Source organism: Eleginops maclovinus, chromosome 21 (genome assembly GCF_036324505.1).
Source record: "Eleginops maclovinus isolate JMC-PN-2008 ecotype Puerto Natales chromosome 21, JC_Emac_rtc_rv5, whole genome shotgun sequence".
NCBI classification, from domain to species: Eukaryota; Metazoa; Chordata; class Actinopteri; order Perciformes; family Eleginopidae; genus Eleginops; species Eleginops maclovinus.
The window spans coordinates 12,427,102-12,439,836 of NC_086369.1; the positions used below are offsets into that span (position 1 = coordinate 12,427,102).

General features: G+C 40.7%; 1 long non-coding RNA gene across 2 annotated transcripts in view; it reads left to right on the top strand.

The window, feature by feature from the left end:
- The first annotated feature begins 458 nt into the window (after positions 1-458).
- Positions 459-12,735, top strand: part of LOC134883735 (uncharacterized) — a 53,203-nt gene continuing 40,926 nt past the window's right edge. The window contains exons 1-3 of one of the 2 annotated variants that reach the window (XR_010168315.1): positions 459-528; positions 941-996; positions 3,232-3,370. This is a non-coding gene — a long non-coding RNA (uncharacterized LOC134883735). Of the gene's footprint in view, positions 529-565; positions 596-940; positions 997-3,231; positions 3,371-12,735 lie in introns of those variants that run through there. The other variant, XR_010168316.1, reaches the window with a different exon arrangement.

The window sequence follows — 12,735 nt, forward strand, 5'->3', positions numbered from 1 at the left end:
GAATTTGTGTCAACATATACTTAAAGTACCAAAAGTAAAAGTACTCAATATGCAGATTGTCCTATTTCACAATCATATATATATGTTTGTTTTTATAATGATTGATGTATTGATCTCAAACTGGTAAAGGTGGAACTCATTTTAAGTACTTAATCTACTGCTGGGTACAATGTGAATTTATTCCAGGTGAAACTAAAGTCTTATTTAAGTGTTGATCATATTGTTTATCATTAATCTATATCTGCAAAGTAACTACAGGAACCACATAAGAGTAAAATATGTACCTCTGAATTGTAGTGGAGTAGAATTACAACGTAACATCAAATTGTAATGCTCAAGTAAAGCACAAGCACCTCAGAATTGTATTTAAGTACAGTACTCGGGTAAATGTACTTAGTTACTTCCCACCTCGGATTAATTGTCCCGTAATTAATTGCATTACTCTCACCTGTGCGTCTCCCGAGAGCCCGCCTACACGTGGTGACGTCAGAGTAGCCGGAATTGCCAGAGTTTTCTGTCGTCACTGAGGTGAGAAGAAACGGTCTCCCTTCTGCTTTTCTGTCTAGCTAAACATGACGTTGTTCTCTATAGACAAGTAATTCATTAAAATGTATTTTAATAAGACTGTATTTGTTCCCTGAAAGAAATCACTGGCTATTTCCCTCTTAATAGGGGCTTATTAATCGTTAATTAGGCGTAATGTAGTATCAAAACATGGCGGCTCTTTGCGTTTTCTTCCGCTAAGTGTGTGGTGCAGTGTTAGCCAGCCCAACATTACTCCTTATTTGTTTTTATGTTGAGTTTAATTTCAAAGCTGGAAACTTCCTTTACGTACAAGGCTATTAGCATTTGTTTGCTAAGGTTTTATATGGCTAAAGCTGAAGCTTGGCTGTTGCTTAGTGTTTGCTTATTGCTTACAGCTGTTGCTTATTGTTTACAGAGGCAGTCTTTGAAGAAAGATGTCAGCTGGAAGGATGGACACCAGCTGGATACCAGGTGACACAAACATACACGGACATTAACGCGACACTTTTTTATTCTCTTCATTCCTTTTCCCTGTATACTTTAGCTGTTAGTAGTTGCTACGAATATTTATAGTAATGAACAAGCAATATTTGGTAGGCCTAAAGAAAATAAAGCTGTGTTTTTGCAATATATTACTCCCCCCCTTTTCTGTTAAACATGTTGTTAATTACTGACAATGCGACGGTGTTGTTGATACAGCAAGATGAATATTCAGTGTTTGAAAATATACATCTCGAGTTTTTCATCCAGGTACATTATATCACCGAAGATTGCAAAAACGTGTTTGCACGAGTGAGAAAATATTCACCGTAGATGTAGCACGCCAATATTAGAGTTTACCATGTTCAACGCAGATTGGACGAACACAATGCTGCATTAAAACTTCCAATATCCATCAAATAAATGGGACGGTTACATTTCCTGCTGCATTTATTAATAATGTTCATAATCAATTGATCTATTAATATAGTGCAACTTAGTAAGTAGTCGATAAATATTGAAATATATTAAAACATTACGGAAAATGCTGCCAGAGGCTGAGTTAAATTGATGCTGATTAATTCTGTCTACAGACTTAACTAATGAGGTGACTATTTGTTTCATTTAATTTGTCAGGAAACGTTGGAATGGTACAAATGGGATGCTTATAGCTCTGGCTTCATATGTGATAAAGCAGTGTGAAATCTAATGACTAGTTGCAGTCAATGCATCGCTCTCTAGTGGGATTCCAATTAAACTTGGGAACCAATTTGTTGCAAAACCTTTCAATCCTTTCACACTTGTGTCTTTAGTGTTTCAGACTGGATTTTGTAAGTTAATGATGATTGTTAGCAACCCTCATGTCCAGATAGATTTCCAACAGAAAATCAGAAAGGCATCAAGCTTTAATCTGCAACGAGTGTAATGTATGTGACGGCTGCACTTCCTGGAAGGCTTTCTCACATGTTTCTCGTGCTGTTCTAACATACACAAAACACGCACAAACACCCAGCAGAGAAAGCTTTGATTGGTGTTACTGGCATCAACTTATCAGGTCTGGCCTAAAAGCAAAGAGCTCTCTCGCAGCCTTTACAAGTGAAATGAAGCAGCTGTGCATTTTCTGTAAGAAGATGTGATACTGCTCAATCTTTTGAATTCGGTTGATGGTGGGATCACTCCACACTGTTGATGATGAAGAAGAAGAAGAAGACATACTTTATCAATCCCTTACAGGGAAATTGCTTTCTCTACTCTGTTGTGTTGACACACATTAAACACACAGAGGATATACATGCACAAACACAGAGGAAATACATGCACACACAACCACATGCAGAGGAGAGGTGGCAGAGCAGAGAGACAGCCAGGTACCCGGCGCCAAGGGAGCAGATAGAGGTTAGGTGCCTTGCTCAAGGGCACCTCGGCAGTGGCCTAGGAGGAGAACTGGCACCTCTCCAGCTACCAGCTCACTCCATTTTTTTTTTTTGGTCCGATCGGGACGTGAACCGGCGACCCTTCGGTCCCAAGACCAAGTCCCTACTGACTGAGCCACTGCCGCCCAAATGTGGGCAGAAAATGTAAGAATTATCCACCAGCTGACAGCGCTTTCCCTTATTTGTTTTAAACTTTGATCTGTATTGAATATAATACACAATGCGAATAATAGTCTTATGACATAAAATAGTGTAGAGGCTTTGGCTACAATTTAACCTAAAGGCCTGCACTGCGTGGAATTTAAAAGACCCATGTGTTTATCAGGAATGGAGTGGTCTGCTGTTCAGTTGAATTATGGAACCCAGGGTTCTTGGCGCTTCAACCATATAATTAATTCCTGCATTTGAAGAATACATAGACAGACACTTGCCGTATGGCCGTGCAAAACTTAATAATTGAAGTACACTATTTTTCAAAATGCTCGAGAAGAGCTGGCTCAAATAGCTGTAACAAACCTGTTTCTGGCTCTATTCAATGCCAATGTAACCTAGAATTTGTACTCAAGTAACAGTTAGCTTGCATAACTGATCATATAATACACATATGTATGAAATTATCAATAAAACAAATAGAACAATTAACCATGTCACTTAAAATTGTAAGTAAGGTTTCAATTTAAGTAAGGAGAGGAACAAGTGTCCACATACATCATCTGAATACACACCGTGACAATCTAACATTCTCATCCAGTACAGTATATTCTAACTAATCTGATGTGTGTGTTGGTTTCAGCCTTGCCAAGGAAGACGTCACTTCCAGAGTTTGCACACACCAACCGAGGCTTCACCCTCCTTTCACTGAAGCAAGAGGAATTTGTCACCAGATGCAGCAGTAAGGATCTACACAATCTGAAGATTTCTACTCTGAGATGGTACATTCTTCACACACACACACGCACACACACACACACACACACACACACACACACACACACACACACACACACACACTCACACACTCCCACCCACCCTTTATTCCACACGCTAGTTGCAAAAAAAATGTCATTTAATTTACACCAGGGATTTTTATCAGCACTTGCATCTGACCGACACCGCCATTATGGTGCTGATGATAATCAATCTCAAATCAATTAGGGAGTAATTGCTGAGTCAATTTCGTAGGCTGGTTAAATATTGATAAGTGTCTAAAAGGCCCATCAGGCTCTATTGACAGCTTAGGGAGACAGACAGCACTGGTTTAGCTAAAGAGGGGGGCGGTGATGGAGAGATGGCTTAGGGGCTTGGGTCGCATTCTCTACTCAAGCTGGCTACTCTGGTAATCAATGCAAACCTGCTCTCTCTCTGGCTTTGTTCCCTGCTCATAACTTCTATTACTGTTGAAAGCACCTGAGGAAGCAATCAGCATCTAGTGTACCTAGACAACACACCTTGCATTATTTCATCTATAAACCTATGTTGTGCAGCTTTATTACATCATGCTTTATATAAACTGTACATACGTTTTTTTGGGGGGGGAATGAAGACATATTTTCTTCCGCAAATATTTGTGCCCATTAGAACATCCGGGCACTATGTCTGCGGTATCCTGTCAAATACAGAAGAGCTTGAAGCATCATGTGGAATTGTATGTGCATCACTGCCCTGGTCATAGCGACTAACAGTAACTTTAGTCGAGACTCTGTTTAACAGGATAGATCGGACATGTGGAGGGGTTTTTCAGTTATTTGTCAGGGCACACTGGCTGCTTTCATCTGGTGTCTTGGAGCTTATGTATGATTATTGTGTGTGGATTTGATGTCAGCATGACCTCAATGATCAGCTACTGGTGCACACCTACTGACAGCAAATTCAGTACCGCACTCTCTTTGGTAACATTCTTTGCGCTGCATTTGAACCGAGTATCCCTCTGTCTAGCATGTGGTGAAGAGGTCACTGCCCTTTCCAACCACACACCTTTGTGCCGTATGCTTCTTCAGCCACATTTCAGAGTTTCAGAATAGATTGAATTTAGGTTTTTATCTTAACAAACTTTAAGTCTTGTCAGTTTAAATATCTCTTTAAGTAAAAACTGAACTGAAAATATCAGAGTGTAGTGTCAGTGTTGGCATTTGAAACACATTTTAGAAGACCCTAGTCTTTGCCATTTGCAGTTTGAGTTACATTGAGACTGAAGTTCCAGGGAGGAGATGAGCAAGGACTCTGCTCTAATTATCATGCTGGCTAAACATGCTGTGTAGGGCAAATGGTGTTTGCAACAGGCGCAACCTCTGGCTGCTTATAGCAGCTACTTCCTGACACTCCCAATCAGCTTGATTGATTGGATCCCAAACCCCTCCCTAACTCTGATTGGCAGCTTAATGACAAGGGGGGAGGAGAATAACTAAGGGAGAGGGAGCATTTTATGGTACAATAGCTTATCCAAAGTTAGTTTTTGTTCTCTAGATGTATCTATGCAAATGGTTCAGGCGTCAGTCTGCGATAAAGGTAGCATCAGAAAAATATTCATTCATAATAATCTTTTCTTCGGCTTTCCCAAAACTGTCACATCTATCAAGATTAGGTGAATAGTGAAGCCCAATTCTCCCACAAAATGAATCAATCTCACTGAATGCCTAGAACAACTGATGCCGACTGTCCAAGTGACTCGTTGTATAACCAACTCTGACAAATATTCGAGGCTCATACCGAACCCCTGATTAGACAGCTCAGTGATCCATCTTCTGAAGACAACACGGACAGTCATGTTAGCATCCATCTGGGTTTGTTTCTCACAGGCAGCTAATACAATTAGAGGCTTTTGAGAAGGGCATTTAGCCCATGATTTTCTATAAATCCTTTCCTTTTAAACTCATAAATCAAGACAGGGGTTCCAAGCGCTTCTTTCTTCTTTGATGCTGGCGCTTCCTTGGTGCCGTGTTTGTTTTGGCTAGACTAAGATGTTTAATGCCTCCTACGGTCATTTTTACATTAGACAGTTTTCTTTACAGAAGAACATCAACAAATCAGTTTCCTGAAACCATTTGTTGTGTGCTTAAAAGTCTGTGAAACATTGCGTGCTGTCCTCTGATGGAACTTTGCTGCCTGCATTAAATGGTGAATCTGAAGTCCTTAATTAAAATCTTTGAATCACAGAGCACTCTGCCGGCTCTCATCTTCATCTTTCATTCTACTCAAATGTATTGTTTTCATATAATATCCTTTCAGTGATAAATAGGACCCTTATCATTTTTGATCTAGGTAACATCCTCCCAACGGAGACAATTGTTTGTAATCAAGAGAATTAAAGGAGCATTTAATCTTAAAAGGCTTGTCGAGTGAAATAGCTTTGATGTGAGTTAATTCAATATGAACATAACCAGAGGGCACTTAAGATGGAGATTGGGGTTGCGATAAGATGTGCCTTTGGAATACTTGCATAGAGTTGGCACACCCAGTGTAGACTAATCGTGTAAAGGAAATCTTTTCTTTGAACGCTTCCCGAAGAATATGAATAAGATGAGTTAACAGCAGCTGATTGCATGCCACTGTAGAACCTGTGCCAAAGCTTGCTTGCTGTATCAGAACTTTGTACATCAGTAATTGTCATAGAGTTGAAATGACTTTAGTTTTGGAATTCTGTGTTTGCACAGGGCGTTTAGAAAGGTAAATGTGTTTAACTATAAACTGGGTTGTGTGTGATTCTGAATTAAAGACGAATGCTCAGCAAACCTCTCCAAGGTAAATAGACTTTTTAAAAGGAAGAAAAAAATAGCTCAAAGGGGCAGTTAATGTGATTTTCAGTCCACAGTTGAACACCGTAACCATACAATTTTGATTGTAGATCACAACAGTGTCTCAACAATTACCTGGCCGGAGATTTCAGAGTGGTCAGATTTCTTGATTTCAACATGGTCTCAATGACCTGCTTCTCCACAGTATTTTGAATTGCTTGATGATTGCACTTGGTGGTTTCGCTGTTGCTCTCTTGAATAAATCAGATAATATCATTGTGAAAAGAAAAAGCCAAAGGGAATGGGTGAGAAGGGGTCTTGGCAGAGACTTGCATAGGAGGAGATCTATAGAAGGTGTCTTACTTACTGCTATGTAGGGCTGGGCGATAAATCGATTTTATCGATTAACTCGAGTGTGTAGTTTACGTCGACTTGTTTGAATGAAAACCGGTTTTCTGTTCAACATCCGCCAACGCTCCCCTCTGGCTCCCGTAGTTCCTTATAGGCTCAGCCCTCCCCCTGCGCCGTGCGTGCGTTTGCCATAGAGATACACTAAACAACATAGCAGCGAGTAGGGAAGAACTCGTTCCCAAGAAAGGCACAGTGTCATCCGTAATTTGGATGACACCCCCCCCCCCCCCCCCCCCTCGCCACTATATTTCAGATCTGTGTGAAACACTGAAGTGTGTTTGAGGTCTGTTGCTAGCAAAGGCAGCAGTACAACAAATGTACTGCAGCACCTCAAACAGAGGCATCCTGCCGAATGGGAGAAATGTTGCGCCCAACGGAATGAAAAAGACGGCGGCACCACAAGCACACCCGCCGAAAGTAAGAGAAAATCGATTTAAATCGTGAATCGGATTTTTTGTGAACACATCGGGGATTTTTTTTTAAGGCCATATCGCCCAGCCCCACTGCTATGTAAAAAAAGAGGTTTATGTTTTGTCTATTGTGTAAGATACTTGTTGCAACCAGTGCAGTTGATATCAAAGCATTTGAGCCAATAGTTGAACGATATTGGTATCATGCGGTTTCTCTTTGTCGTCGATGATAATGCTTTTTAGTACCGGCCTGTCAGTGTGTGAACAAGGAGAAAAAGCACTCCGCTTCACTCTGGTACCAATTCCCAAGTGCTCAGTGACAATATGTGGAGAAAGACCAGGGTGAACATTGGTTCTGCTTTTACTTGTTTGAGTCAGCTGAATGATTTTCAAGGACAAAAAATGCCATGCAGAGGAGGCCACTTTTTTCTTGATCTTATTGACAGGTCCAGTGGGTACTGAAATTTAGCAAATCCCATTAAGACATCACAGCAATCACTGTACACCGGGGGCACAGGAGGAAAGGTGACGTAATATAACCGGGAGCAGATTGACTTCGACAAGACTGGATATTTGGGACAATTCTAATTAATCCACAAACTCTCCATGGGACTGCTGATAGCACCTCAGCCGTTCACACAAACTTACTTGGCCAAGGACAGCAGCTAAGAGGAATTGAATCAATGTGATGGATAACATTTGTGTTTTCAGCACTTGCGGTTATTCCCGGGTTAGCCTTTCCAGGCGACTGTACTTTTCCATCCAAATGTTCTTGGCATTTTTATGCTATCAAGCAGTTGTAGAAACGTAAGGAAGTGAGACAAAAGTAGAACCATGGGGGCAACTGTACACAACCAAAATTCATCCTGACATTTTAAAAGCTTTCTTTTGAGTATGACTGTGGAACACTGAGCGGCCTCTTTGTGACATTAACACTTTGACATGTGATTTTGCCTTTTCAAATCTCTGCGGACATGAACACATTTTGTCAAAAGCCCCACAGTATTCAAAGACTCTAATGTTTAATTGTGTGTGTGAATAAACGGACACCTATTACATTATTTCAGAAGTGCTGTTTTACGTTACTGAAGAGCTATGAAATTGATTTATAGTTTCTCTTTTCATCTGACCTGAAGTGACCCAGAACAAAAGCATTCCTGAATAGTTAGTCCTACCATGTGTCTTTCAACTTCTCCCAGAGCTGACATCAAGGCCCTTTCTCAATACCTGATTCATCTCATGTCTATAAATCTGTATTCATTCATGATACACTGGCCAGCCATTGAAATTACATTCGTGTTTGGCGTTTGCTTTCATACATTTGAGCAAATTATCACTTTTCAAAACATTGTAATTTCCTTTTTCAAAGTTGTGTTTCCTCTCAGTCATTTCTATAGCTGAACACAGCCATTTGGCTTTCATGCTGCTGGAGTGCAATAAATCCTGTTGTGGATAATTGTAAATGCCTCTTGAGTAATAGTTAATCACTAACTGGCAAGAAATGCAGCCTTTTTGGAGGGCTTGATTTTATTTATGAAATTGCAGATTTCGCCCAGAAGTGTGAGATGATGTGACCCCAGAATGACGGGGGAAGGGGGCATTAACCGGTTACCGCATGCTGTCATCATAGCCTGAGCGTGGCCCTAATGTTCACGATGGGCGGGGCAGATAATCACAGAGTAACCGGGGGCTGTTGGGTGGAAGCTGGGGGCCCCTGCAGCGGTATCCACCCAATGAATTGCAAAGCTTCTTCCACCAACATGACACCATGACGGAGACAAGGCTCCATGTGTGTCAACGGTTCTTTATTGCAACCTGCAGTTGTGCTGGCTCTTAACAGGGCTGCAGAGAAAGCATTACACAGGGCAGAGGGCTGCGTAATTGCAGTACTCTGTAATCATGGGAGCTGACAGAGAGCATTTTTTTTGCTGTCACAGGTAGCTTCATGCCATGCTGCGTGCACTAGCTTACTGCAGCGATCGTGAGGATTTCAGGCTGTGTTCCTGTGCAACTATCCTCTCCAGCTTTGCATCTGATATTCAAACAAGATGCAATATTTGGGAATATATTTAGAAGAACGACAAATATTACCATTGGTGCAGTAAAACTTGGATAAATTAAAATAGCATGAATAGAAACAAGTCACTATCATAGAATAAACTAGCAGCACCAAAGAGTCAAACTTAGTCGTTCTTACATTCACATAGAACCCGGCAGTCAGTGCGGTAGAGAACAACATGAGAAAGATATTATAGGAAAAACATGTCATGAATATTAATCTTTGCTATTGTTTGGAGCCTGGTGGTCTCATTCAATGGAGCAAACGCCTGATTGACAGATGGATGGCAGTGGTGCACCAATCAATCAACCGCTTGAATGAGCGGTATTCCCAAAACCATATGCTGCCTTCGTGTAGGACACTGCACTGTGTCTTGGACGCACTGCCGTTCTGAATTTTTTATAATTTCATTTGAATGACTAACAAGAGCGACCGAGCGAGTGCTTGTAAAGAGGGCTGCATATTCAGTGGAAATGTTAATGCATCATTTTATGGAAATTAGGCACTGAGCCAAGAGGCAGCAGATTTATAAACACCTGTTTGCTTTTGATGTTCTGACACAAACTCACAGCCATTCCAATTCACAAAGTGAAGACTTTAACTTGAGGGAACAGTGTGTGTGTGACTTGCATTATATCTCTGTTGTAAATGAATCTATAGAAGGCACACTGCAGGAATGATACATAATGAACTAATCTATATTGGAACTTTTCTTGAGGAATGAATGGAATTCTTCTTACTGTCTACCAGAGAAGTAAAAGTCTGTCCCATGAAATATTCAAAAAGCTGTTTTTCTCTGGAATAGTAATTCATCATCTATATATAGCCTGCTTTTTATCACTCTTCCAGGATCATGGATGATTCCTGATTCCGGCAATGCATCTTTTTCAGACTTCGATGATGAAAAGAATGCTAGATGAATACAATATTCAGATGCTTACTTAGTCATGGTGGCAGTGTGAGTGTGTGTGAGGGGGGGTGGGCTTATCATGTAAGTACCCATAAATAACCAGTGAGCTATAGCTAACTATAGTTCAGGCAGAGGTAAAGGAAGTCAAATTATGATTTCAGAGTAATTAAAAGAGGGGAGGAATATATAGAGATAGCAGTGCCTGGACTGAGGCAGTAAAAATGGAAATATTAGACAATCGTGTTAATTGCCTGACAAAAATAATCAACATACTAATTACATGCTAAGGTAATCAACACCTCCACATGAGGCACAATGTGTACACTATTATGCAATGTTAAATCCTCAACATTTGCTGTGAAGAACTGCTCATGTAGATACATTTTCAGGTCTCTATTGATCTAAATACCTTAATGCCCACCTTCACCCGGAGTGTTTCATAGAGGACAGAGTTTTTTCAAACTGCTTCTTTTTATCTTGTCTTGAGCGCTGTATCTTGTAGGGGATTGGGATGGATGGAACAAGGTTCCTTCAAAGTGCCTCGGAGGCTTTGATGAGTCCTCACAGATCACCATGGCAGTGGCCTTTACCTGCTCCAAGAAAGAAAAGTCCTTCTTCGGACTCATAATCAGCTCCTAGAGGAGAGCTTGAGCTAAGTGGACTGAATAAATGAAATCACTCCATGTGACGGTTTCCGTGGGTGACTTTTGATGCTTTGATTTCAAAGTACTCTGCAGAGGTATTATCTTTCATTAAAATGGATGCCTTTGCAATTTATTTTTATCCTCTATGAGCCATCTGGAAATTGCAGGTCTTACGAAGTGATTGTGGGAAATGACTAATAGCATGAGGTTAATCATTTAAGGCCAGTTTTTTCACATGGGCAGTCGTTTTTGATAATTCTGTGAAAGAAAAGGGGATTCAACGGGCCAGATACTACTGATTAACATAAGAATTATTAGAACATTTCAGAATTTTCTGAACTCAAAGAGCACGTTTGTGTGTCACACACTATGGCACATTATCAATTAATGCTGCTGCAGTCTGAACTTCTGTTGGCGTGTACTTCGTTTGCACATCTTATCATGCAATTCCATCTGATTCTCATTTTTGCATGATTTTTACAAATCTTTATGAAGGGAGAATGTTAACATTTTCAAATGTAGTCATTCTCAAATAATGTATCGACTTGAAATGCATTAAATGTATTGGAATCTATTATTTTATCAATTCAGTATCACTGTCATCATTTCATCATGACAGTGATACCCTATTGACTACGGGATTTGGAATAGAGGGTGAGGGCACATATAGCCCTCAGTGTCGGGGCAGTCTGAGATGTGAGTGCTGTCTATGTGGAAAAGAATAATGTAGCTTACCTCAGTATTTCCCTGAAGACCCTCAATATCAGGTAACACTGTTCTCCCGCTTAATTGCTCCCTTACAGATAAGAGTCCTCTGCTCAGATGGGGGAAGGGTGCTCCGGCCTTGATCTGCTGTTAACAACACCTCACACCTTCATATTTTCAGACAAGGCTATATTAGACTTTAATTAATTCTGTGCCTAGCAATACACAAAGGTAATGGCATCGCGGATATGCAGCACAGCAGCTGCAGTGCTGTGATGAACAACATGGCAAGCGTTCAGAGTGTCTGCATGGCGCTTGATTTCAGGGAATTTGTAGAGGAACTGTAAACTTTGTGCCACGTTTGGATGCAGCAATAGAGGTTTGATGCTGCTAGAAGATATTTGTTCTGTCTCTGTTGACTTTGAGCTAACAATGTTTTCTTATGTGAAGAGAACTGTGTTATGTCTCTAAAGTGTGAATCCCTACGTGGTTTTGCACTTTTGCTCAGTGGTTAAGGCGTTGCATTTATAGCACAAGTGCGATAAATCATGCAAATATTATCATTTCACACATGTAGCAAATAACAGCAACGTGCAAAATATAAGGCATCATGAATCCATTCCATAACCAAGAGTTGTAGAGGAGGTTGCCAGGGAGAACTAACGGCATGGTTATGTATAATTGGGCTTGAGTGGTTTGATGGATAATATCTGTGGTTGCAGATGACATCAGAAATATAATAGCCGACGAAAACTGCATGAAATTCAGATATGGATGTAGTGCAATAACTATTTGATGAGCGTCAGACGGGCAGTACAAGCCAATAAGAGGCTAAGTAGGGTGGCTCACGCCTTCACCACAGTGCAATCACCGGCTGAATAAAATCAGAAACAAAAGACAGCTGTCAATCAAAGTGTTCCAAAGTAGAACTCTACTGAGAGAGCAGTCTGAACTGTTGGAGCGTGTTTGCCCTCCAGCGCTCCCTAAGAACACACAGACCCTCTTGCATACTTCTATACATGCAGGTGCAATTACTTGCCTGTTCCTATGTTTTGTTTCTTTATCCCAGCTGCCTGTGTGATGCTGAGTGCTTGAATTGTTGCACAAGGACTTACAGCAGAGGCAGTTAATACCTACTTGTGTGAGATGGCATCACAGTTAACATGTTTTATCGCAACATGCCATCAAAATTTGAAAAAGGTCATTGAGTGCATGTAGACATCCCTGGTTCAAGTTCATCTGGCTGTCCATCGCAGACTAGAGGCATGCAACGGTTTGTTTTGTACTCTGTTGAATGTTTAGGCAACTGTTAGCCACATAAATACCAAGTGTATTCCATGAGGCTTTGAGATAATGAGGGTGAATAACTCGCATGATTGAAATGAAATGTAATAGTTTGCCTCAGAGAGGATTGCCCCCTTCCCAGT